The sequence below is a fragment of the Oryctolagus cuniculus genome, chromosome 18 (genome assembly GCF_051225735.1).
Source record: "Oryctolagus cuniculus isolate XC-2025 breed Fujian yellow rabbit chromosome 18, ASM5122573v1, whole genome shotgun sequence".
NCBI classification, from domain to species: domain Eukaryota; kingdom Metazoa; phylum Chordata; class Mammalia; order Lagomorpha; family Leporidae; genus Oryctolagus; species Oryctolagus cuniculus.
The window spans coordinates 61,827,633-61,852,895 of record NC_142884.1 but is presented as its reverse complement, the minus strand read 5'-3'; the positions used below and the strand labels follow the sequence as shown (position 1 = coordinate 61,852,895).

Below are 25,263 nucleotides of genomic sequence, written 5' to 3'. Positions count from 1 at the left end.
GATCAGCGCAGTGCGCCAGCTGCAGCAGCCATTGGAGGTTGAACCAACAATAAAAGAAGACCTTTCTCTCTCTCTCTCTCTCTCCACTCTGCCTGTCCAAAAAAAAAAAAAAAAAAAAAAAAAAAAAAAAAAAAGGCCAGAGCAGAAGTGTGCAAGGCTTCTCAGCGCCTAGCAGGTATACCACCACTTCTGCTGTATTGTGTTGGCCATAGTGAAGCCAGCCCAGTGAGGCCAGCGGCTAGGGCAATAGATTCCGTCTCTGAGACAGGAGGAGCTGCCAACTAAAGAGTGAGCACACAGGGAGGGGTGAGGGTGGCTAGTTTTGCTGTCACACTACCACTAGAGCGGGGGTGCCTGGGTTTGGGGAGTTCAGAATACCCTTGTCAGCTGAGGAAACAGGAGTGCCATCTTCCAGCTTTGAGGCCAGATCAAGCAGGATTCAAATCCCAGCTCCAGCAACTGCCTGTGAGGCCTTTGGGTGAGCTGCTCTCTCCCCCTGGGCTTCAGTTTCCCCACAGGGCTGTTGCGAGGATCCAACAGGTAATGTGCAGAAGAGGCTGAGCACACACAGCCCCGCCTGGAAGACAGGCACACATTCAACAGAGACGGCATCACATTTCCATCCCAGGGCGCATGCGGGCTCCGCCGAATCTGTCTCTGCTTCCCAAGACTGAGAAGGAAAACAGGCCAGGCCGGAGCATGATTTCAGCCAGGAACCATGAAATGGCAATTACAGAGTAAGAGCTTAATTACAGTTCTTTGGGAAAAGAAGTCAGGAATGCAGTCTGGTGGGCTGAGGGGAGGGGGCTGGAGGAGGTGGGGGGAGTGGGAGCCGGTGAGAAGAGGGAGGACTTGAGGAGGCCCCAGAGGGAAAAGCTGAGCCGCTGGAAAGGAGTTTCCCCTCATCCTCTAAAAGTATCTTAATGACATCTTTATTTGATGCTTTGTTGTCTGATTACAACAGTACTGTGTATTCACTTTATGGAATTTGAAAAATACATAGACTGTGTAACCCACAATCCCACCCACCAGATATGATAATGGCTGGTGTTTACAAGCCTCAGTCTGCCAACACTGGCACTAACGTTTTGCACTAGGGCCTTCTGTGAACACTCCATGCTATTCCCGTTTCACACGAGAGGCGAGACAGAGGCACTGAGAACATAACTTGTCCAGAGGGTCACATCTGGTAAATAGCAGGGTCTGGCTTCAAACCCAGGCGACCTGGTGTCAGAGGCCTTGTATGCCCCTCATGGGTCACAGCATCACCTGGCACCTGGCATATTTGGCCCCATATTTTTTCTTTCGGTAAAGTGTACCATCATTTTTTTTAACTTTTTAAAAGGCTATTTGGAAAATTAGTATTTGTCTTTCTCCAACTGTAGTCTTTAGTATTAGTCCTAAAAGAGTGAAAGTTTGTGTGTTTTTCTCCCCTTTTTTGATCATTTGTGATTTTGATATAAACAAAGAGAAATTACAGGAATCATACAAGAAATTCCCAGAGGGGTTGGCATTGTGGCACAGTAGGTTAAGCTGCCGCTGCATCCCATATGGGTGCTGGTTCAAGTCCCAGCTGCTCCACTTCCCATCCAGCTCTCTGTTAATGTGCCTGGAAAAGCATCAGAAGATGATCTATCCATATGGGAGACGCAAATGGAGTTTTAGGCTCCTGTTTAGGCCTGGCCCAGCCCCAGCATTTGCAGCCATTTGCAGAGTGAACCAGCAAATGGAAGGCTTTCTCCCTCCCTCTGTAACTCTGCCTTCAAAATAAATAAAATAAATCTTTAAAAGATAAAAAAAAGAAATTTCCAGAAACCCTTTACTCATAGGAACCAGTTGTTCACCACCTGCTTTATAATTTTTCTCTTTATATATTTCATATGTGTGTGTATTTACATGCATTTTTCTGAACTATCTGAGATTATATGGGAGACATTATGCCCCTTAATTCCCAAATACTCTAGTGTGCATTTCCTAAGAACAAAGACATTTCCATATACAACCACAATTCAATTAGCAAACTCGGGATGCTTAACATTGCAATAGTATTATCTCATCTATGGTCCTTATTTAAATTAATCAGTTAGCTGTGTTATATATTTTTCCCAGTCAAGGATCTAATTCTGCATCCTGCTTTGAATTTGTTATCATATCTCTTTAGCCGCCTTCAAACTGAAATCATTACTCACTTTCCTTGTCATTCTTGACCTTTAAACATTTTTTATGAAATAGGTCACTTATTTTTATTAAATTTTATTTATTTGAAAGGTATAGTTATAGAGAGAAAGGGAGAGTTAGAGAGATCTTCCATCTGCTGGGCCACTCCTCTAATGGCCACAATATCCAGGGCTGGATCATGCTGAAGCCCAGAGCTTCTTTCAGGTCTCCCACCTGAGTGCCGGGACCCAAGCACTTCTGCCTTCCTAGGTGCATCAGCAGGGAGCTAGACTGGAAGTGGAGCAGCCGGGACTTGAATTGATGGCCATATTGCTGGCATTGCAGGCGGCAGCTTAACCTACTATGCCACAATGCTGGCTCAAGGCCACTTATTTTGTAAAATATTCCTCAATTTAGATTCTTTCCATTCTTTTCTTTTTTTAAGATTTATTTAAAAAGGCAGAGTGACAGAGAGGTAGAAAGAGAGACAGAGACAGCGAGAGAGAGAGAGAGAGAGAGAGAGAGAGAGAATGAGAATCTACTGGTTGACTGAATCTACTGGTTCACTCCTTAAACATCCACAATTGCTGGGGCTGGGCCAAGCCAAAGCCAGGAGCCAAAAACTCCATTCTGGTTTCCCACATAGGTAGCAGAGGCCAAACACTTGGGCCATGATCTGTTGCCTCCTAGACACGTTAGCAGGGACCTGGATCGAAAGCAGAGGTAAGACTTGCTCCCAGGTACTCAGATAGGGAATATGTATGCCCCAACCAGGCTTAAAGTGCTGCACCACAATGCCCACCCCTCCACTCTTTGTTCTATGTAATGTATACATATACATACATATTTTTTAAATGAGGATCATAAAGTACTTTTTTTAAAAAAAATGTATTCATTTATTTGAAAGGCAGTTATAGAGAGAAAGAGAGATATAGGGAGGGAGGGAGGGAGAAGAGAGAGAGAGAGAGAGAGAGAGAGAGAGAGAGAGAGAGAGATTCCATCTGCTGGTTCACTTCCCAAATGGCTGCAATGGCTGAGGCTGGGCCAGGACGAAGTCAGGAGCTAAGAGCTACATCTGGGTCTCTCAGGTGGCTGCAGGGGCCCAAGGATTTGGGTCATCTTCCACTGCTTTCCCAGGCACATTAGCAGGGAACTGAATCAGAAGTAGAGACTCAAACCCGTGTACATAAAGGATGCCAGCTCCAAGTACTAATGCTTTTAAGCCTTTTCATTGATATATACAACAGACAGAAAAAGTGACAAGTTCCTAAGTGACACTGAATTATGAACACCCCGAGTAAGAGACAGAAGTTGGTTCACCCCTAGAAGCCTCCTTGTGTCTTCTGCCTGTCTCAAGTCTACCCCGCCCCCAAGCCATTTGGTGGTGTTTTTTTTTTTTTTTTTTTTCTTCTTAAGATTTACTTATTTATTTGAAGGCAGAGTTGCACAGAAAGAAAAGGAGAGGCAGAGAGAGAGAGAGAGATCTTCCATCTGCTGTTTCACTCCCCAATTAGACACAATGGCTGGAGCTGCGCCGATCCAAAGACAGAAGCTAGGAGCTTCCTTCGGGTCTTCCCATGCGGGTACAGGGGCCCAAGGATTTGGACCATCTTCTACTACTTTCCCAGGCCATAACAGAGAGCTGCATTGGAAGTGGAGCAGCCAGGTCTCAAACTGGGGCCCATGTAGGATGCCAGCACTGCAGGCAGTGGCTTTACCCACTATGCCACAGTGCAAGCCCTACCACTTATTTTTTTAAAGATTTATTATTTATTTATTTGAAAGAGTTACACAGAGAGGAGAGGCAGAGAGAGAGAGAGAGAGAGAGAGAGAGAGAGGTCTTCCATCCGTTGTTTCACTCCCTAATTGACTGCAACTGCCAGAGCTGCACCGATCTGAAGCCAGGAGCCAGGAGCCAGAGCCAGGAGCTTCTTCCAGGTCTCCCACGCAGGTGCAGGGGCCCAAGGACTTGGGCCATCTTCCACTGCTTTCCCAGGCCACAGCAGAGAGCTGGATCGAAAGTGGAGCAGCCGGGTTTCAAACCAGTGCCCATATGGGATGCTAGCGCTTCAGGCCAGGGTGTTAACCTGCTGTGCCTCAGCGCCAGCCCCTGCCACTTGGTTTTTAAAACAGATATTAGTTTTGGCTAATTTGTGCTTTATATAAATGGGATTTGTATAGTGAGGAATATTGTTTTTGAACCTGGGCTTTTCACTTAAAATGTAATGGACACTTTTGTGTGTCACTGAAAACTCTTTGCTAGCATCATATTTAATGGCCTCAGTAGCTTGTCCAAAATGTAAAGCGTAATTCATCAGGCCAGTGCCCTGCTGTTGGGCATGGAACTTACATTCTGTTTTGCATACTGTAAAGCGCACTGCATCGGTCAGACTCCAAAGAGGCAGGCAACACTTCAACATGGTCAAAGCATAGGCCTCAAAGCTACACTGCCTGCATCTGCATCCTGGACCCAACACTTACTAAAAGCATGACCTCAGGCAAGTTACTGAATGGCTCAGTGCCTCAGTTTCTCCCCTGTGAAATGGCAATGATGATGTTGATGTTAATAGGATCCATGTGATCTGTTATTGCAAGGGTCCAGATCAATACAAATAGAGCACTTAAAACAATACTTGACACAAAGAAAATGCTCAATAAATGCTAACAACTATTATCTGTCATTGAAAAATTTTTCTAGAAGTAAAAACAATGTATTAAATTGATCCAAAAAACAATCAATGCTTTTTTAAAAAAAAAAATGGTATTTGTTGGGGCCGGCGCTGTGGTATAGTGAGCTAAGCCTTCATCTGTGGCCCCAGAATCCCATATGGGCACCAGTTCAAGTCCCTGATGCTCCACTTCTGATCCAGCTCTCTGCTGTGGCCTGCAAAACCAGTGGAAGATGGCCCAAGTGCTTGGGCCTCTGCCCTGTGTGGGAGACCCAGAAGAAGCTCCTGTCTCCTGGCTTCGGATCAGCTCAGCTCTGACCATTGTGGCTATCTGGGGAGTGAACCAGCAGATGGAAGACCTCTCTCTCTCTCTCTGTCCCTCCCTCTCTGTCTGTAAATCTACCTCTCAAATAAATAAATAAATCTTTAAAAAGAAATGGTATTTATTGATAAAGCCACTGAGTAGGACTTGTGTGGGATGAAGTGAGAAGGCCCCAGACTGGAGAGACAAAAAACGTAGGTCCCAGCTTTGGCTTTGTCTAGGAGCTGCCGTGTAATCGTTGAAATGTCCCTTGATGTCTCTGAGCCCCTATTTCTTACTAGGGAGGACTGAGATAAGACATGCACGCTGAATAGTTAATATATCAATTGTAAATGAAGTAGGCTGGCTTTGAAGGTCACACTAAACTGAGTTTCATTCTGACTCTGCCAGTTACTTTTCTGAAAGCCTTGGGTAAGTGATTTAACCTCCCTGAGGCCTGGGAAACCCCTGTAGAGGGCCAGCTCATGTAGGTTCACTACTGCTGTCATTATTAATGTTCTCCCTCCTTGACCTAAGTTGAAGTAAGAAGAAATTATAAACTGTCAAGTGCTGTGTGTTATTATTGAAGTTAAGGGTATGAGCTCTTAAGTAGGGGGCTCTTTGGCAGAGGGTGGCAAATCAGCATGAAACAGCAATGAAAGCTTAAGGGTTTCTGGGGAAGCAAAGCAAAGCAAAGCAAAATAACTACAGGTTGGATAGCCCTGTTTCCCAAAAGTGCCTGATTATAGGACTCACCGGAGAGTTTTTAAAAATATAGATTCTGATCAGTTGGCATGAAGTGGGGCCCTGGAATCTGTATTTTGGCAAATGTTTCAGGTGATTTTTATGATCAGGCAGGCTTGGGAAATGAGATTCTGTAGAAGGTAGAACAGCCCTGGGGTGACTGCGAGGGACCATGTAACCCCATGTGGAAATACTCATCACCATTTACTAAGCACCTACCTGCCATGTGTCAAGTACCAGGCTCAGCATGAATATAAGTTTCATTTAATTGTCACAACAATCCTTAATAGACAGGGATTATGATCAACCTGAGGCTCAGAGAGTTAAATGGCTAGTCCAAGGTCACATATAGCAAGAGAGCCGGTTGTCTCTGATTTCAAAAGTCTTAGTAACTATCCTCAACTAACTCGTTAGAATACTCAGCTCCATCCATTATGAATATGGTCATACATTAGGCATATGAATATCACTGTGCTCATCACTTTACAGTTTTCAGAACACTTTTATTATTTTTTTTCCAGAGCACTTTTAAGAAACTGCTTATTGGGGACCGGGCTATGGTTTAGCAGGTAAAGCCGCCGCCTGCAGTGCTGGCATCCCATATGGGTGCCAGTTCGAGTCCCGGCTGCTCCACTTCCAATCCAGCTCTCTGCTAGGGCTGGGAAAGCAATGAAAGATGGCCCAAGTTGGCCGGCGCCATGGCTCACTAGGCTAATCCTCCGCCTTGCGGCGCTGGCACACTGGGTTCTAGTCCCGGTCGGGGCACCGGATTCTGTCCCGGTTTGCCCCCCTTCCAGGCCAGCTCTCTGCTGTGGCCAGGGAGTGCAGTGGAGCGTGGCCCAAGTACTTGGGCCCTGCACCCCATGGGAGACCAGGAGAAGCACCTGGCTCCTGCCATCAGATCAGTGCGGTGCGCCAGCCGCAGCGCGCAGGCCGCGGCGGCCATTGGAGGGTGAACCAACGGCAAAAAGGAAGACCTTTCTCTCTCTCTCACTGTCCACTCTGCCTGTCAAAAATAAAATAAAAAAAAAAGAAAGAAAGAAAGAAAGAAAGAAAGAAAGAAAGAAAGAAAGAAAGAAAGAAAGAAAGAAAGAAAGATGGCCCAAGTCCTCGGGCCCCTACACCCACTTGGGAGACCTGGAAGAAGCTCCTAGCTCTTGGCTTCAGATTGGCTCCGCTCTGGCCGTTGTGGCCATTTGGGGGAGTGAACAAGTAGATGGAAGGAGTCTCTCTCTGCCTCTGCCTCTCTATAACTCTGCCCTTCAAATAAATAAATAAACTGATTATTAAAAATTTTCTAAGGTCTTGTAATTTTTATTTCTTTTGACAAGTACAGAGACAAGGGAGGGAGGGAGAGAGAGCAAGAGAGCGAGTTCTTAGCTACTGGTTCACCTCCCAGAAGCCAGGGCTGGGTCAGGTGGAAGGCACGAGCTTGGAGTTCAGTTCAGGGCCCTCACATAGGTTGCAGGGATCCAAATATCTGAGCTTTAACTGCTTCTTCTGGGTATGCATCAGCAGGAAGCTGCAACTGGGAGTGCAGCCAGCCAAACCCAGGCTCCCTGACATCCCAAGCAACCTCTTAACCACTGTGCCAAATGCCTTCCTCCACAACAGCCTTATTGAGATATAATTTACATACATAAAATTATTCATTTTAGCATGCAAATTAATGTTTGTGTGTTTTTTTTTTCTTTTGACAGGCAGAGTGGGCAGTGAGAGAGAGAGAGACAGAGAGAAAGGTCTTCCTTTGTTGTTGGTTCACCCTCCAATGGCCGCCGCGGCCGGCGCGCTGTGGCTGGAGTACCACGCTGATCTGAAGGCAGGAGCCAGGTGCTTCTCCTGGTCTCCATGGGGTGCAGGGCCCAAGCACTTGGGCCATCCTCCACTGCACTCCCTGGCCACAGCAGAGAGCTGGCCTGGAAGAGGGGCAACCAGGACAGAATCCGGCGCCCCGACCGGGACTAGAACCCGGTGTGCCGGCGCCACAGGCGGAGGATTAGCCTATTGAGCCGCAGCACCGGCCAATGTTTGTTTTTATTTTTATGATTTATTTATTTGAAAGGCAGAGTTAGAGAGAGAGAGAGAGAGAGAGAGGGAGGGAGAGACAGAGAGAAAGAGATCTTCCATCTGCTGGTTTACTCCCCAAATGGCTGCAATGGCCAAGGCTGGGCCAGGCCAAAGCCAGGAGCTAGGAGCTGCATCTGAGCCTTTCATGTGGGTGCAGGGACCCAACTGCTTGGGCCATTTTCCTCTGCTTCCCCAGACACATTAGCAGGGAGCTGGACTGGAAGTGGAGCAGCCTGGACACAAACCGGAGCCCCTATGGAATGCTGGGGTCTCCAGTGGCGACTTAACCTGCTACACAACAATGCCAGCCCCTAAATCAGTGATTTTTAATATTCTCACAGAGCTGTGTAACCATCACCACAACCAATTTTAGAACATTCCCATCACCCCAGAAAGAAACCCTGTGCCCATTTACAGTCACTCTCCATTCCCTCTGGCCTGAGCACTAATCTATTTTCCATCTCCATGGATTTGTCTGTTCTGGACATTTCATATCAACAGACTCATATCATGTGGTTTTTTGTGTCTGGCTTCTTTTACTTAGTAATGTTTTCTAGGTCTTTTTGTAGCTCATGTCAGTACTGCATCACTTTTGAAGGCCCAGTAATATTCCTTTGTATAGACATCCATATTGTATGTGTGTATTCATCAGCTGATGGACATGTGGGTTGTTTCTACTTTTTGCTGGTTAGGAGTAATACTGCTATGAACACTTGCGGACAAGTGTTTGGACACAGCTTCTTATTCCTCTGGGGTATATGTCGAGGAAGACCTGCGAGTGGGATTGCTGGATCATATGGAAACTCTACACTGATCTACCTGGGGAACTACCAGGCTGCTTTCCAAGGTGGCTGCACCATGTTAGATCCCCACAAGCAGCACACGAGGCTTCCTTTCAGAACACATTATAAACTCATGACCAGACCAGAGCCCTCACAACCACCCCCGAGACAGGCATCCCTGCTTGGACCTTGCAGATGAGGACGATGACCTGTCAGGCTGGGGTTGCAAACATGGAGACTGGCTTCTTCCTTCAGGAAGCATAACTTTGGGGCCAAAGCTTTCGGTTCTAGCCCTTTGGGCAGAGAGGAAGAATCTGCAGGCCAAAATTTTGGTGAGCAGATGGAAGCCTCCAGTTTTAGGGGCAGAGACATTAAAGCCACTTCGGGTTTTTTTTTTCCTTTTGGGCGACAGCCACTAGGCTCTGACTAATTAATGATGATCAAAGTGCTCTGACAAGATGCCAGTCATGAATTATTAACAGCTGGGTCTTCTTAACGGCGGGGAGGAAGCTGCCCAGGGGTAGAGGAAAGATAAGCCTTTACTTCCCTCCCTGTTGCAGAGCCTCAGAAGTCCAGACTCTCAGTCCAGAAAACGGGACCACTCCTCATTGCCTTGTGCTAGCAGGCGATGACCTGGTAGACAAAGGCCCGTGACCAGAGTCTTATAACCATCCAAGCCGGAGGCAGTGCGTGCCCAAACTACCACTACGAGCTAACAAGCAAAAATTCAAAATTATGACACTGGGGCCAGCACGGTGGTGCAGCACTGATATCCCATATGGGCGCCGGCTCTAGTCTCGGCTGCTTCTCTTCCGATCCAGCTCTCTGCTATGGCCCGGGAAAGCAGTAGAGGATGGCTCAAGTGTTTGGGACCTGCACCCGCATGGGAGATCCAGAAGAAGCTCCTGGCTCCTGGTTTCAGATCAGCTCATCTCTGGCCATTGCAGCCATTTGGAGAGGGAACCAGAGGACGGAAGACCTCTCTCTACATATCTTTCTCTCTCTCTATCTGTAACTCTACCTCTCAAATAAATACATAAAATCTTTTAAAAATTATGACCCCAACACATATATTCACGTGTCAGTAAATCTTTTCTACAAAACTCCAGATAGCAAATACTTTAGACTTTGAGGCAGTATGGTCTCAGTCATAATTATTCAAATCTGCCACTGTAGTGCAAAAGCAGCCAACAAAATAAAAAGGACTGGGGAGGGCAGTACTGTGGAGTAGCAGGTTTAGCCGCCTGAAACTCCAGCATCCCATATGGTTGCCAGCTGGAGTCCTGGCTGCTCCACTTCCAATCTAGCTCCCTGCTAATGCACCTGGGAAAGCAGCTGATGGTCTAAGTGCATAGGCACTTGCACCCACTTAAGAAACCTGGATGAAGCTCCTGGCTTTGGACTGGCCCAGCTCCAGCCATTGCAACCATCTGGGAGTGAACCAGTGGATGGAAGATCTCTCCCCCCCACCCCCATCTCTGTCTCTCCCTAACTCTGCCTTATAAATAAATAAATCTTTGAAAAAAAAAAAAAGAAATAGGGGTGGGCCATGTGGCATAGTGGGTTAAGTGGTCACTTGGAATACCCACATCCCATATCACAGTGCCTGGGATCAAGTCCCACCTCTGCTTCTAACCCAGCTTCCTGCTAGTGTATACCCTGGGAGGCAGCAGATGATGGCTCAAGTGCTTGGGTCCCTACAACTCATGTAAGAGATCTGGATGGAGTTCCTGGCTCCTGGCTTCAGCCTGCCCCAGCACCAGCTGTTTCGGCCATTTGGGAAGTGAGTCAGTGATGGAAGATTTTTCTCTCTTTCTCTCAATTGCTCTGCCTTTAAAGTAGATGAAAATAACTAAATAGATATTTATTTATTTATTTATTTGAAAGAGTTAAGGAAGCAGAGGGAGAGAGAGGTCTTCCATCCGCTGATTCACTCCCTAGAGTGAACTACTAGAGCTGTGCTGATCCAAAACCAGGACCCAGGAGCTTCTTTCAGGTCTCCCATGTGGGTGCAGGGGCCCAAGCACTTGGGCCATCTTCTACTGCTTTCCTAGGCCACAGCAGAGAGCTGGATCAGAGAGGAGCAGCCGGAACTCGAATGGGCGCCCATATGGGATGCTGGCACTGCAAGCGGTAGCCTTTACCTGCTACGCCACAGCGCCAGCCCATAAATAGATATTTTTAAAAAGAAGAATGAATGCAGCTGTCCAGTGAAACTGTGTACCCTGAAACTTGAATTCTATATAATTATCACATGCTGCTCAATGTTACTCTTCTTTTGATTCTTTTCCCCAAGCATTTAAAAATGTAAAAACCACTTTGAGCTCATGGAATGTATAAAACCAGGTGTTGCCTTAAAATGTTAAATATAATTACTACTTGACCCAGCAAATCCACTCCTAATTATATAACCAAAAGAAATGAAAGTACACATCTGCACAAAAATTCACACGTGAACATTCTCAGCACTACTATTCATAACAGCCAAAAAGTAGAAGCAAATCACAGATGTCCATCAACTGATGAGTGGATAAACAAGATGTAAACATCCAAACAATGGAAGATTATTCAACTGTAAAAAGAACAAAATGTTTATATATGCTACAAAGTGGATGAACATTTGAACACATACTACAAAAAAGAAGCCACTCAAAAGATGGCAGATTGTATGATCTCATGTATATTATACGATTATAGAAATAGAAAGTTGACAAGTAGATGCCTCGGGCTGAGGGCTGAAGAGACTGGGGATTGATAGCTGTAGAGTTTAGGGTTTCTTTGCGGGACAATGAAGGTGTTCTAGTGTTGACTGTGGTGATGGTCACACAACTCTGTGAATACACTAAGACCTGCTGAACTGCATATTTTATTTATTTTTAAAGATTTTAGTTGTTTACTTGAAAGTCAGAGTTACAGAGAGGCAGAGGCAGAGGCAGAGAGAGAGGTCTTTCATCTGCTGGTTCACTCCCCAGATGGCCTCAACAGCAGGAGCTGCACTGATCTGAAGCCAGGAGCAAGGAGCTTCTTCCGGGTCTCCCACGTTGGAGCAGGGGCCCAAGGACTTGGGCCATCTTTCACTGCTTTCTCAGGCCATTGCAGAGAGCTGGATCAGAAATGGAACAGCCGGGGGCTGGCGCTGTGGCGTAGCGGATTAGGCAGCTGCATATAGAGCAGGCATCCCAAATGGGCGCCGGATCGAGTCCTGGCTGCTCCACTTCCTATCCAGCTCTCTGCTATGGCCTGAGAAAGCAGTGGAAGATGGATTGAGTCCTTGGGCCCCAAAGCCACATGGGAGACCTGGAAGAAGCTCCTGGCTCCTGGCTTTGGATCGCTGAAGCTCCAGCTGTTGCAGCCAATTGGGAGTGGATGGAAGACCTCTCTCTCTCTCTCTTTCTGCCTCTCCTTCTCTCTCTGTATAACTCTTTCAAATAAATAAAATAAATCTTTAAAAATATCAAATAAAAAAATAAAAAATAAGTGAAGGGTGGATATTATGGCATGGAAGACACCCACATCTCACATTAGAATACCTGAGTTCAAGTCTTGGCTCTGCTTCTGATCCAGCTTCCTGCTCACATATATATACACTCTGGGAGACAGCAGGTGATGGCTCAAGTATTTGAGCCCCTGCCACCCATAGGGGAGACCCAGATGGAGCCCTAGGCTCCTAGCTTTGGTTGGCCCTGCCCTGACTGATGTGGGGATTTGGGAAATCAATCAGTGGGTAGAAGATACCTCTGTCTCTCTGCATTTCAAATAAATAAACATTTAAAGATAACAAATAAGTGAACTGTAGAAATACCAGGTAATATAAAGAAATAAGGATCACCCTTAGTCTCATTCCTCAGGGTAAATACAGGTAGCCATGGGGGATATTCTGGAGTGGTGGTTAAGAGAGTGAGTTCTAGAGCCAGTGGTCTGTGTTCAAATTTTGATCCCTTTATTTACTTTGGATGGCTCATTTCATCCCTCTGACCTCAGTTTCTTTACATGTAAAATGGGAATGACAATACCTCCTCATGAGAGTTAAATGCCATAAAGCACTAGAAACAGTTCATGGCCCACAGTGAGCACTCAATATATTACTGAATATTTACTTCTTCTTTACAAAAATGAGATTGTTCCATGTCTACTATTTCATAACATGGATCTCTCTCCCATCTTTTTTTTCTCAAGATTTACTTATTTATTGTAGAGTCAGAATTACAGAGAGAGAGGCAGAGAGAGAGAGAGATCTTCCATCTGTTGATTCACTCCTCAAATGGCTGCAATGGCCATAGCAAGGCCAGGCTGAAGCCAGGAGCCAGGAGCTTCATCCAGGTCTCCCACGTGGGTGGAAGGGGACCAACACTTGGGCCATCTTCCACTGCTTTCCCAGGCCACCAGCAGGGAGCTGGATTGGAAGTGGAGCAGCCGGGACTCAAACTGGCACCCATATGGGCTGCCAGCTTCACAAGCAGCTCTGCTGCACAATTCTGGCCCCTCTCCTCCATCTTCAGAGAATTACAAATATCTTTCTGGGGTGGGTGTGCGGTGTAGCAGTTCCAGTGCTGCGTGGGACATCCTATATTGGAGTGTCTGAGTTCAGCTCTACTCTCAGATCTAGTTTCCTACTAATGCGCACCCTAGAAGGCAGCAGGTGGCTCAAGCACTTGGGTCCCTGCCATTCACGTAAGATCCAGATTGAGTTCGTGTCTACTGGCTTAGGTCTGGCCCAGCACTGGTTGTTGCAGGTATTTGGGGAGTGAACCAGTGCATGGGAGATCTCTGTCCATCTCTCTACCTTTCAAATAAACACAATATAAGTAAATGCATTTTTAAAAGAATTTTTTAAAAAATAAATTTTTGTTCTATACAATTTCCTTATTTAAAAAAATTAATGTAATTATTTGTTAGGCAGAGAACTCCCACTTGGCTGATTCACTCACCATTGCCCGCAATAGTCGTGGCCAAAGCTGGGAGTCAGACACTCAATCCAGGTCTCCCACATAGATGGCAGGGACACAATCACTTGGGCCATCACTGTTGCCTCCCATGGTCTGCCTTGGTAGACATCTGGAGTCAGAAGCCAGAGCTGGGACTTGAACCCAGGCACTCTGATGTGGGACGCAGGCATCTTAACCATGAACCAAATGCCCTCCCCCAGAACCTGTTTCTTAAGGTGGCATATATGGTATCACATTTCCTGAAGTATGATCTTTAGGTATGATCCCCAACCCTGTGCCCAAGAAGTACTTTTCACCTTGTCTCTGACACATTACCACTCCAGGACAAATCCCTAGGGAATCTGTAGAGCCAAGAGCATGCAGCTGTTTAAGGATGTTGTCAACTTTCCCTTGACAAAAGTTTAGGACAAGCTCTGCTTCCTCTGGCTAGAAAGATATGGCACTGCCCTCCCAATACCTGGCCCAATCATTTAGGAACAGCTTTTTCAACCTGACCCAGAAGTGCTGTCTTCTTGTTCTCATTTTCACTCCACGCTCTTCTTCCTGGGACTCAGCTTTGGCATCTTCTTGTGCTTCAATTCTATGATCTCTGTGGGTGGCCCTGGGCAGGTGCTTAACCTGCCCAAACTCTGAAGCTTCTGATAAAATCACCAACTAAAACCAGAACTTTAAATATGAGATAACACCTACAGAAACCCAACCCCAGGACAAATCTGGACTATTATCATTATTTAAAACATAGCTTTAGGGATGGGTGTTTGGCTCAGCAGTTAAGATGCAGCTTGGCACTAGAAGATGGCCCAAGTGCTTGGGCCCCTGAACCCACATGGGAGACCTGGAAGAAGCTCCTGGCTCCGGGCTTCAGATTGGCACAGCTCCAGCCATTGCAGCCATCTGGTGAGTAAACCAGTGGATGGAAGACCTCTCTCTCTCTGCCTCTGTCTCTGCCTCTGCCTCTGCCTCTCTGTAACTGCCTTTCAAATAAATAAATCTTTAAAAAAAAAGAGAGAGAGAGAGAGAGATGCAGCTTGTGATGCTTGTAGCTCATTTCAGAATGCCTGGGTTCAAGTCCCAGCTCCACTCCAGCTAATGTACACCCTCTGAGGACATCAAGGTGATGGCTTGAGTACTTGGATCCCTGCCACCCACTTGGGCAACCCAGATGGAGTTCTGGGCTCCTGACTTCAGCATGGCCCAGCTCTGGCTATTGGAAGCATTTGGGTAGTGAACCAGCAGATGGAAGATCTCTCTGAATCTGTCTCTGTCTCTCTGCCTTTGACATAAAATGAAAAAAGTAAAAATAAGTAAAAAAGGAATTAAAACTTTACTGATACAGAAACTGGGATGGCATCCCAGGAGAGGTCAGTGGTGGGACATATGGAGGAACTGGGGCCTAAAGGGGGGACGTCCCAGTAAGAAAGTCATAAACATTCATTAGAAGAATGGGTGAGGGGCTGGGGCTGTGGTGCAGCAGGTTAACGCCCTGGCCTAAAGCGCTGGCATCCCATATGGGCGCCGGTTCTAGTCCTGGCTGCTCCTCTTCTGATCCAGTTCTCTGCTATGGCCTGGGAAAGCAATAGAAGATGGCCCAAGTCCTTGAGCCCCTGCACCCATGTTAGAGATCCGGAAGAAGCTCCTGGGTCCTGGCTTCAGATCAGCGCAGCTCTGGCTGTTGTGGCCAACTGGGGAGTGAACCTTCGGATGGAAGACCTCTCTCTCTCCCTCTGCCTCTCCTCTCTCTGTGTAACTCTGACTTTCAAATAAATAAATAAATCTTAAAAAAAAAAAAAAGAATGGGTGAAGAACACCAACAATTTTTTTTTAAGATTTATTTTGTTTATTTGAAAGACAGAATTGCAGAGGTAGAGAGAGAGAGAGAGAGAGAGAGAGGTCTTCCATCCGCTGGTTCACTCCCCAGATGGCTGCAACAGCTGGAACTGTGCCAATCCGAAGCCAGGAGCCAGGAACTTCTTCTGGGTCTCCCCTGTAGGTTTAGGTGTCGCTCCCCCTCTTCATGGAGGAACGACACTAAACCCTGCCTAGGCTTCATATCCGAGTCACGGCACCATTATGTCGCTCCCCCTCTTCGCAGAGGAACGACACAGGACCCTGCGCTGTTCTTTTGTCTGCTCGGCCCTCCCCGGGTTTGCTGCTGGTTCTTCCCGGGTTGGCTACCGTCCCTTCCACCTCCGTGGAAGGGCGGTTCCCCCTAGCCACTTTCCCCACTTCCGCGGGGGAGCGGCACACCGCCGGCCGGCTCTCTCCGGGGCTACACAGGTGTTCCTTCTAGATGTTCCCGGTGCATGTTGTCTCTCTCCTCCTTTATAGTCCTCTTCCACCAATCCCAACTCTGCTACCCACACGCCGAGTACGCTGCTCTCCTCCAATCAGGAGCAGGTCCTACAGTTTATTGGTTGAACTGGAGGCAGCTGTGTAGAAGCTGTTACTCCCTTCTCAGCGCCATATTGTGGGAAAGCAGATGCATAGAATAAGTCTTAATTCCAGTAACTTAGTCTAGTCCGAGTTGCTCCCAGTTGCTCCCCACATTAGGAACCCAAGGACTTGGGCCATCTTCTACTGCTTCCCAAGCCATAGCAGAGAGCTGGATCAGAAGAGGAGCAGCTGGGACTAGAACCAGCACCCATATGGAATGCCAGTGCTTCAGGCCAGAACTTTAACCCACTGCACCACAGCATCAGCCCAACCAACAGACAATTTAAAGGTGTATATTAGTGTCTAGAAAATGCTTGAACTCATTAGGTTCCAAAGAAATTCAAATCAAAACCAAGAGGAGAATTCAATCTGCAGATTGGCAAAACCTGAGAAGCTGGATGACACCAAGTGTTGGTGGTAGGGAGTCGGGGAATGGGAGCTCTCACGACGCACTGGTGAGCACGGCCAAGAGCATGAGCCCAGCAATTTCCATTCCTGGAAAATATCCCAGGAACCTTCCCACACAGCAAGAATGCTCACTTTAGCTGTTGTTTGTGGTAGCCTAGAGTAGGAGATAAACTGAATGTCCTTCGCTGGGAGAACAGACAAGTAAAATATGATGAAAGCACAGGACTGAATAATTATGCAGCTATTCAAAACAATGAACCACACCAGAGGTCAACTAACTAAGGTCTGTGGGCCAAATTTGATCCATTGCCTATTTTTGTACAACTGCAGCTCACAATCTAAGAATGATTTTACAATTTTAAATGGTTGGGGAAAAATCTAAAGAATGTTTGTGACACAGGAAAATTATATGATATTCAAATTTCAGTGTCCACAAAATTTTATTAGAACATAGTACCATTCATTCATGTATGTATGAGGGTACTTTAAAAAGTTCATGGGAGAATAGAATTAAAATATGTTTATTTTGGTGCAAAAAGTTTTTTGAAATCCACACATAGCTTTTCATAATATGCATTTTCCATGAACATTTTGAGGACCCCTCATATTGCCTATGGCTGCTTTGGCTACAAGAGTAGAACTGAGTATTACCACAGAGACCGTATGACCTACAAGTATTCACCAGATCTTTACGGTGAAATATTGCTGATTCTTTTTTTTTTTTTTTTTTTTTGGACAGGCAGAGTGGACAGTGAGAGAGAGAGACAGAGAGAAAGGTCTTCCTTTGCCATTGGTTCACCCTGCAATGGCCGCCGCGGCTAATATTGCTGATTCTTGAACTTGAAAAACATATAGAAATTTAGATCTACAGGCCAGCGCCGCGGCTCACTAGGCTAATCCTCCGCCTAGCGGCGCCGGCACACCGGGTTCTAGTCCCGGTCGGGGCGCCGGATTCTGTCCCGGTTGCCCCTCTTCCAGGCCAGCTCTCTGCTGTGGCCAGGAAGTGCAGCGGAGGATGGCCCAGGTCCTTGGGCCCTGCACCCCATGGGAGACCAGGAGAAGCACCTGGCTCCTGCCATCGGATCAGCGTGTTGTGCCGGCCGCAGCGCGCTGGCCACGGCGGCCACTGGAGGGTGAACCAACAGCAAAGGAAGACCTTTCTCTCTCTCTCTCTCACTGTCCATTCAGCCTGTCCAAAAAAAAAAAAAAGAAAAGAAAAAAGAAAAAAGAAAAAAAAAGAAATTTAGATCTACAAATCATGTAGCTGAATAAAAAACATAATTGTCTTGGTCATCCATTGCTCGTAACATGATCTCAAAACTTAATGGCTTAGGGGTCAGCACTGTAGTGCAGTGGATTAAGCCTTGGTTTGTGACACTGGCATCTTGTATCAGAGGGCTGATTCAAGTCCTAGTTGCTCTGCTTCTGATCCAGCTTCCTGCTAATGTGCCTGGGAAAGTAGCAGATCCCACCTATCCTGACTTCTGACTTCAGCCTGGTCCAGCCCTGACTTTTGTGGTCATTTAGGGACTGAACCAGTGGTTAGAAGATCTCTGTCTCTCCCTCTCTCTGTAACTCTGCCTTTCAAATAAATAAATAAATCTTAAAAAAAAAAAAAAAAGGGCACTAACCCCATCATGAGGGCTCTAGCCTCATGACCTTTTGTAACCTAATTACCTCCAAAAGGCCCTACCTCCAAACACTATCGTAATAGGGGTTAGGACCTCAGTACACGGATTTTGCAGGAACCCAAACATCCAGTCCATAAGAGAGGGGAATACCCAAAGATGTGAATACCAGGTGATCCACTGGGGCCCACCTTGGGGGCTGACTATCTCACTAAGAAATAGACTCTGATCTCTGGAAAGACACCTATTGAAAATTACAATCACGTTCACATGAAACATGACATACTTGACAAAGCTATATACAAACCAAAGATGTTAATGAAGCGGGGTGGGGGGGTTGCCGCCTGCAGCGCCAGCATCCCATGTGGGCGCTGGTTCAAGTCCCGGCTGCTCCACTTCTGATCCAGCTCTCTGCTATGGCCTGGGAAAGCAGCAAAAGATGGCCCAAGTCCTTGGGCCTCTGCACCCACATAGGAGACCCGGAAGAAGCTCCTGGCTCCTGGTTTTGTATCGGTACAGCTCCAGCCATTGTGGCCAATTGGGGAGTGAACCAGCGGATGAAAGACCTCTCTCTCTGCCTCTCCTTCTCTCTCTGTGTAACTCTGACTTTCATATAAATAATAAAATAAATCTTAAAACAGTGGGGGAAGACAGAAATGAAAGGGAGGGATCAGGAAAATATAAATAAATAAATGAGTGAATTAATGAAACAAGAGAGAAGCCTTATAACTTAAACCAGTTATAAGGGTGAGCTGTGAACAGAGATGACTAATTCAGTCCTTTATAACCAAGTCTCTGTCCCCACCACCACCGAGAGAGAGAGAGAGAAAGAGATTGAAAAAAAAAAAAAGAGGTTCCTTGTCCAAGTAGGAACTCAGCTTCCCTCATTAAGTAGAACCCTCCCTAAATGACATATCCTCATTAAACTCACGGTTGGTCTGCGAGGGTCTTCAGAGAGCTGCAGTGCCTGGCTACATAAAGATGGGTTTTGCCCATGGGTGAGGCAAGGGGACCAGAAGAACCAGCCCAGGAAGAAAACGCTCAGTTATTACCCACAGAGCTGTGCTGGTGGATGGCCCACCCCTCCCGCCAGTGTTTCTCCCTTGGCAGAGACAAAGGGCTCTCAGAGCCCTGTGAATGCCCCCGGGTCCTATTTGGTGGTGATGGCAGAATCAAAACCCTCATTTCTTTAAAAATACTTCCTATGACTTCTGGTCTTGTCACTTCTTTTGTGTATGTCCTTTAATCCCCATAAGCGCTGTCAGGTAAGACCTGTTATTTCAAGATGGTCAGAGAAATGACTTGAACAGATGTTTCAAACTGTTTTACCTCCCTGACCATTCATTCATTCATTTGGCAAATGAGTACCAACTGTGTGCCAGTTCTGGGGCAAAAGCAGTGAATAAAGCAGGCAAATCTTCCATTCTCATAAGGGTGGCAGAAGTTGGAGCAGACATTTGATAGTAAACAAGTGAGAAATGGGATAAACGAAAATGGAGTGAACCAATATAAATTATGATGCTATGAGCAGTGGTCATGGAAGACTTGCATTTGAAACAGAACTGAAGGTTGTCAAGGAGTCAGCCAGGTGAACTGCAGTTTTAGAGAGGAAACAGCAGGCGCAGAGGCTCTGAGGTGTAATAACCTTGGGGTGTTTAAGATTTGGGAGGAAGGCAGGGCCCAGATCAGGCAGGTCCTCATGGCTATTTTCAAGGAGCATGGATTGTATTCCACCTCAGTTAGAACCGACTCCATCATTGTTAGCTATATGACTTCAGGCGAGTTATTTCACTCCTCCGAGACTCAGTTTACCTACTTGTAAAGTAGGGTTAATAATCATTCATTCCATGTGACAAATAGGTTTTACAACGGCCCCTAATAGTTTTATGTCTTGCTATTTACACCCTGTGAATGCAGCTAGACCTCATGACTCATGTCTTTTCTTTTCTAATATTCTATTGTATTTTCACAGGTTATCTCAGACTGATTTATTTATTTAAAAGAAGGAGGTGCTGGCATTGTGGTGTAGCAGGTAAACCTACTGCCAGTGATGCCAGCATCCATACAGGCACCAGTTCATGTATCAGCTACTCCACCTCTGAGCTGGCTCCCTGCTAGTGCACCTGGGAAAGCAGCAGATGATGGCTCTAGGACCTGGGCCTCTGTCACCTACATGGAAGACCCGGAAGAAGCTTCTGGTAACTGGCTTCAGCCTGGCCAAGCGCTGGCCATGTGGCCGTCTGGGGAGTGAACCAACGGATGGAAGATCTCTCTCTGTGTCTCCCTCTCTCTCTCTGTAATTATTTCAAAATAAAGACATAAATCTTTAAAAATATATAATAAAAGGTGAAGAGATAGCCAGGGATGGGCCAGGAGCCACTCAATCTTGTCTTTCATGTGGGTGGCAGGGACCCAAGTATTCTAGCAGAGTATACCTGCTACCTGTCAGGGTGTGAATTAGAAGGAACCTAGAATGGAGAGTGGAGCCAGGATTTAATCACAGGCACTCTGAATGGGAGGTGGGTATCCCAAGCAGTGACTTACCTCGGCACCAAATGCTCCTGACTCACCTCTGACTAACACAATGTAACAGAAGTGATGGTGTGAGGCCGGTGCTGTGGCGCAAAGGGTTAAAGCCCTGGCCTGAAGCACCGGCATCCCATATGGGCACTGGTTATAGTCCCGGCTGCTCCTCTTCCAATCCAGCTCTCTACTATGGCCTGGGAAAGCAGTAAAAGATGGCCCAAGTCCTTGGGCCCCTGCACCCACGTGGGAGACCCAGAAGAAGCTCCTGGCTCCTGGCTCCTGGCTTCGGGTCGGCGCAGCTCCAGCCATTGCAGCCATTTGAGGAGTGAACCAGCAGATGGAAGACCTCTCTCTGTAACTCTGTCTTTCAAATAAATAAAAATTAGTCTTTAAAAAACAAAAAAGAAGTGATGGCCGGCGCCGCGGCTCACTAGGCTAATCCTCCGCCTTGCGGCGCCAGCACAGCGGGTTCTAGTCCCGGTTGGGGCGCCGGATTCTGTCCCGGTTGCCCCTCTTCCAGGCCAGCTCTCTGCTGTGGCCAGGGAGTGCAGTGGAGGATGGCCCAGGTGCTTGGGCCCTGCACCCCATGGGAGACCAGGAAAAGCACCTGGCTCCTGGCTCCTGCCATCGGATCAGCGCGGTGCGCCGGCCGCAGCGCGCCGGCCATTGGAGGGTGAACCAACGGCAAAGGAAGACCTTTCTCTCTGTCTCTCTCTCTCTCACTGTCCACTCTGCCTGTCAAAAAATAAAAAAAAATAAATAAAAAATAAAAATAAAATAAAAGAAGTGATGGTGTATTCATTTTCTATTGCTGCTAAAACAAATTACCACCAACTTAGTGCTTTAAAATAACACACACTTCCTATTCTGTAGTTCCAAGGGTCAGAAATCTAAATGGACCTTAAGATCAAGGCGTCAGCAGGGCTGAGTTCTTTCTGAAAGCTTCAGAGAAGAATCTGTTTCCTTTTCTTTCCAGTTTGTAGAGGCTGCCGCGATCCTCAGTGTGTGGCCCCTTCCTCCCTCCTCAGCGGGCATCACTCCACCCTCCATCCCCACCACCACAGCATCCTTCTCATCACTGACGCTCCAGCTCTCCTGCTCTTCCTTCTGAGGATCCTTGCGGTCACTCTGGTTCCATGTGTGTGACCTAGGACACCCTTCCCTGTCTCAAGATCCTTACTCACACCAGCAAATCTCTTTGGCCATGTAAGGTAACCTACGCATGGGTTCTGGGGTTTGGGACACTGACATCTCGTGGGGAGAGCGTTATTCTGTCTACCACGCATAGCTATCACGTTGTTGTGATTAGGGAATGAGAAGGTTGTGACTTCCAGGTTTCTCTCTCTCTCTCTCTCTCTCTCTCTCTCTCTCTCTCTCATCACTTTAGGGGAAAGTCAGCTGCCATGGCATGAGCCAGCCCTGTGGAGAGAAGCACGTGGCTGGGGACTCAGCTTCCAGCCCACAGCCAGCAAGGAAGCCAGGTGTGCCCACAGCCCTGTGAGTGAACTTGGAGTGGATCCGCATCCTCGCAGAGCCTTGAGGCCTTGAGATGGTCACAGGGCAAGCAGCAGCTGCAGCCTGGTGGGGGACCCTGAGCCTGAACCACCTACCGAAGCCGCCTCCAGATTCGTGGTCCTCAGAAACCACATGAGGGAAGAAATGTTTGGGGTTTAAGCTGCTGAGCTTTGGGTAACTAATTTTGCAATAACAGATGACAAACAAACTCATCAAACAAATGCATATGGAGTGCCCACACTATGTGTCTTAATCTGTTTTCTGTTGCCAATAATCCCATACTACAGATTGGATAAATCTGAAAGAAAAGAGGTTTATTTTGGTTTCTGGTTCTGGAGCTGTGTCTGGCAATGGCCCTCTTTCTGGCAGCATCCAGAGGCCAGAGAGGTGTCACGTGGTGAGGGAAGGAGTCCTCAGTGTATGCAGGTACCCTCTGGTCTCTATTCTTATAAGACCATTAGGCTCCAATCACAGGTCCCACCCTGATGATCTTATCTAATTCTAATCACAACTCAAAGGCCTCACCTCCAGACACCGTGGTCACATTGAGTCTCCACCATCCAATACGGCACATGAGTTTGGGAGAAGACAAACCATAGCAGCACACGCCAGGTTTTGTTTGCTGTGCTACAATACAGAGCAAACAAAACAAAGAAAAACCACTTCTCTCTTTTTTTAAATGATTCACTTATATTCACTTATTTATTTGAAAGTCAGAGTTACACAGAGAGAGAAGGAGAGGCAGAGAGAAAGAGAGAGGTCTTCCATCCACTCGCTCACTCCCCAGTTGATCACAATGGCCAGAGCTGTGCCAATTTGAAGCCAGGAGCCAGGAGCTTCCTCTGCGTCTTCCCACGCAGGTGCAGGGACCCAAGGACTTGGGCCATTTTCTACTGCTTTCCCAAGCCATAGCAGAGAGCTGGATTGGAAGTGAAGCAGCCAGGACTCCATCCAGCACCCATATGGGATGGCAGCACTATAGCACTATAGGCCCCTCTACTGCTCTCTCTCTCTCTCTTTTTTTTTTTACAGGCAGAGTGGACAGTGAGAAAGAGAGAGACAGAGAGAGAGAAAGGTCTTCCTCTTGCCGTTGGTTCACCCTCCAATGGCCGCTGCGGCCGGAGCGCTGCGGCCAGCGCACCACGCTGATCCGATGGCAGGAGCCAGGTGCTTCTCCTGGTCTCCCATGCGGGTGCAGGGCCCAAGTACTTGGGCCATCCTCCACTGCACTCCCTGGCCACAGCAGAGAGCTGGCCTGGAAGAGGGGCAACTGGGACAGAATCCGGTGCCCCAACCGGGACTAGAACCCGGTGTGCCGGCGCCGCAAGGCGGAGGATTAGCCTAGTGAGCCACGGCGCCGGCCTACTGCTCTTATAGAGGGAGAGAGACAGCAAACACAATAAATTACAGGCTATGTCACAGGGTGACAATTGCTATGGGAAAACAGTAAGCTAAGGGAGATAGGGCAGCCAATGAAGGCTTTGCTGAAAAGCTGATATTTAAGCAAGGGCTTCAAGGAATAGGAGGAAACCATGTTTTTCATGGGGAAAAATGTTCCAGGTGTCAGGATTCACAATGCAAAGGCCCTGTGTCCAGAACGTGCCTGATTTTCTCAAAAGGCAGTATGACTATGGATTTACTGGAGAAACTTGGTTATTTGTCCCACATCCTGGACTTAGCTGGTTGTTTCTTGTGGTATCAGATTTAGTTGGGGGGGGGGGGCTGGAAACTGTTACAGATGGCCAATGATCAAACTTAGTGTCACCATTACAGACACACCCACAGGATGGGTCTCCTGATACGATGTAATGGGAAGGTTGTGACCTATGCAGTACCGTTCCTTTAAAGAGGTGACTGTCCTGAATGTAGTCAAGAAAAAAAATCAGGACAAATTCAGACTATGGGAGTTTCCACAAGACAACTTGCAAGGACTCTTCAAAATGTCATAAAAAGGGGGCCAATGCTGTGGCACAGCAGGTAAAGCAACCATCTGCAGTGCCGGTATCCCATATGGGCGCCGGTTGGAGTCCTGGCTGTTCCACTCTGATCCAGCTCCATGCTAATGTGCCTGGGAAAAGCAGTGGAGGATGGCCCAAGTGCTTGGGCCCCTGCACTCAGATGAAGAGACCCAGATGAAGCCTCTGGCTCCTGGCTTCCATCTGGGGAGTGAACAAGCAGATGCAAGATATCTCTCTGTCTCTATATCTGTCTCTGTCTCTCCCTCTCTCTTCTATAATCCTTTCAAATACATAATAAAAAATAAAATCTTTTTTTAAAAAAATGTTTAAAAAGTCATGAAAGAGCCGGTGCAGTGGCTCAATAGGCTAATCCTCCACCTGTGGCGCCGGCACACCGGGTTCTAGTCCCGGTCAGGGCGCTGGATTCTGTCCCGGTTTCCCTTCTTCCAGGCCAGCTCTCTGCTGTGGCCCGGGAGTGCAGTGGAGGATGGCCCAGGTGCTTGGGCCCTGCACCCCATGGGAGACCAGGAGTAGCACCTGGCTCCTGGCTTCGGATCAGTGCAATGCACCGGCCGGGCGGCCATTGGAGGGTGAACCAACAGCAAAGGAAGACCTTTCTCTCTGTCTCTCTCTCTCTCACTGTCCACTCTGCCTGTCAAAAAAAAAAAAAAAAAGTCATGAAAGAAAAAAGTGATGTGAACATTGATGGGATCCTGGTGACAAATAAAAAACCTGCAGCTATACAGGATACCATTGGGACAACAGGGGAAATCTGAATTCCTCGCTGTGTATAAGAGAATAGTGCTACTCCAATGTTGAGTCTCACAGGTGTGACGATGGTGTTGTGACCACCTAGGAGCACCTCCTTGTTCTTGGGAGATGTGGGCTTAAGCACCCAAGGGTGCAGTGTCGGGATGTTTGCAACTCTCAGCAAAAATAAATAGAATGAAGTGTGTGTAGATAATCTGGCAAAATGCACTGACAACTGGTGAATCCTGGTAACAACCGTGGGAGTGCTGACTGCGCGGTATTAAAACGTTTCTGGATATGAATTTCTGCGAACTACAAACTGTGAGAAAAAGCAATCGCTGTTGCTCCTGCACCACAACGCCAGCCCTCGCATTCGCAG

At 47.2% G+C, this 25,263-nt stretch overlaps 1 long non-coding RNA gene across 4 annotated transcripts; it reads left to right on the top strand.

The window, feature by feature from the left end:
* Positions 1-598: 598 nt before the first annotated feature.
* On the top strand, positions 599-22,416 carry LOC103348505 (uncharacterized). Of its 4 annotated transcripts, none has more exons than XR_016225334.1 (4): positions 599-737; positions 20,108-20,333; positions 21,638-21,867; positions 22,049-22,416. It is a non-coding gene; the product is annotated as an uncharacterized LOC103348505 (long non-coding RNA). The 4 variants fall into 4 exon arrangements; XR_007920032.3 differs by having other exon boundaries at positions 21,638-21,872; XR_016225333.1 differs by having other exon boundaries at positions 20,108-20,431.
* The last annotated feature ends 2,847 nt before the right edge of the window (positions 22,417-25,263 follow it).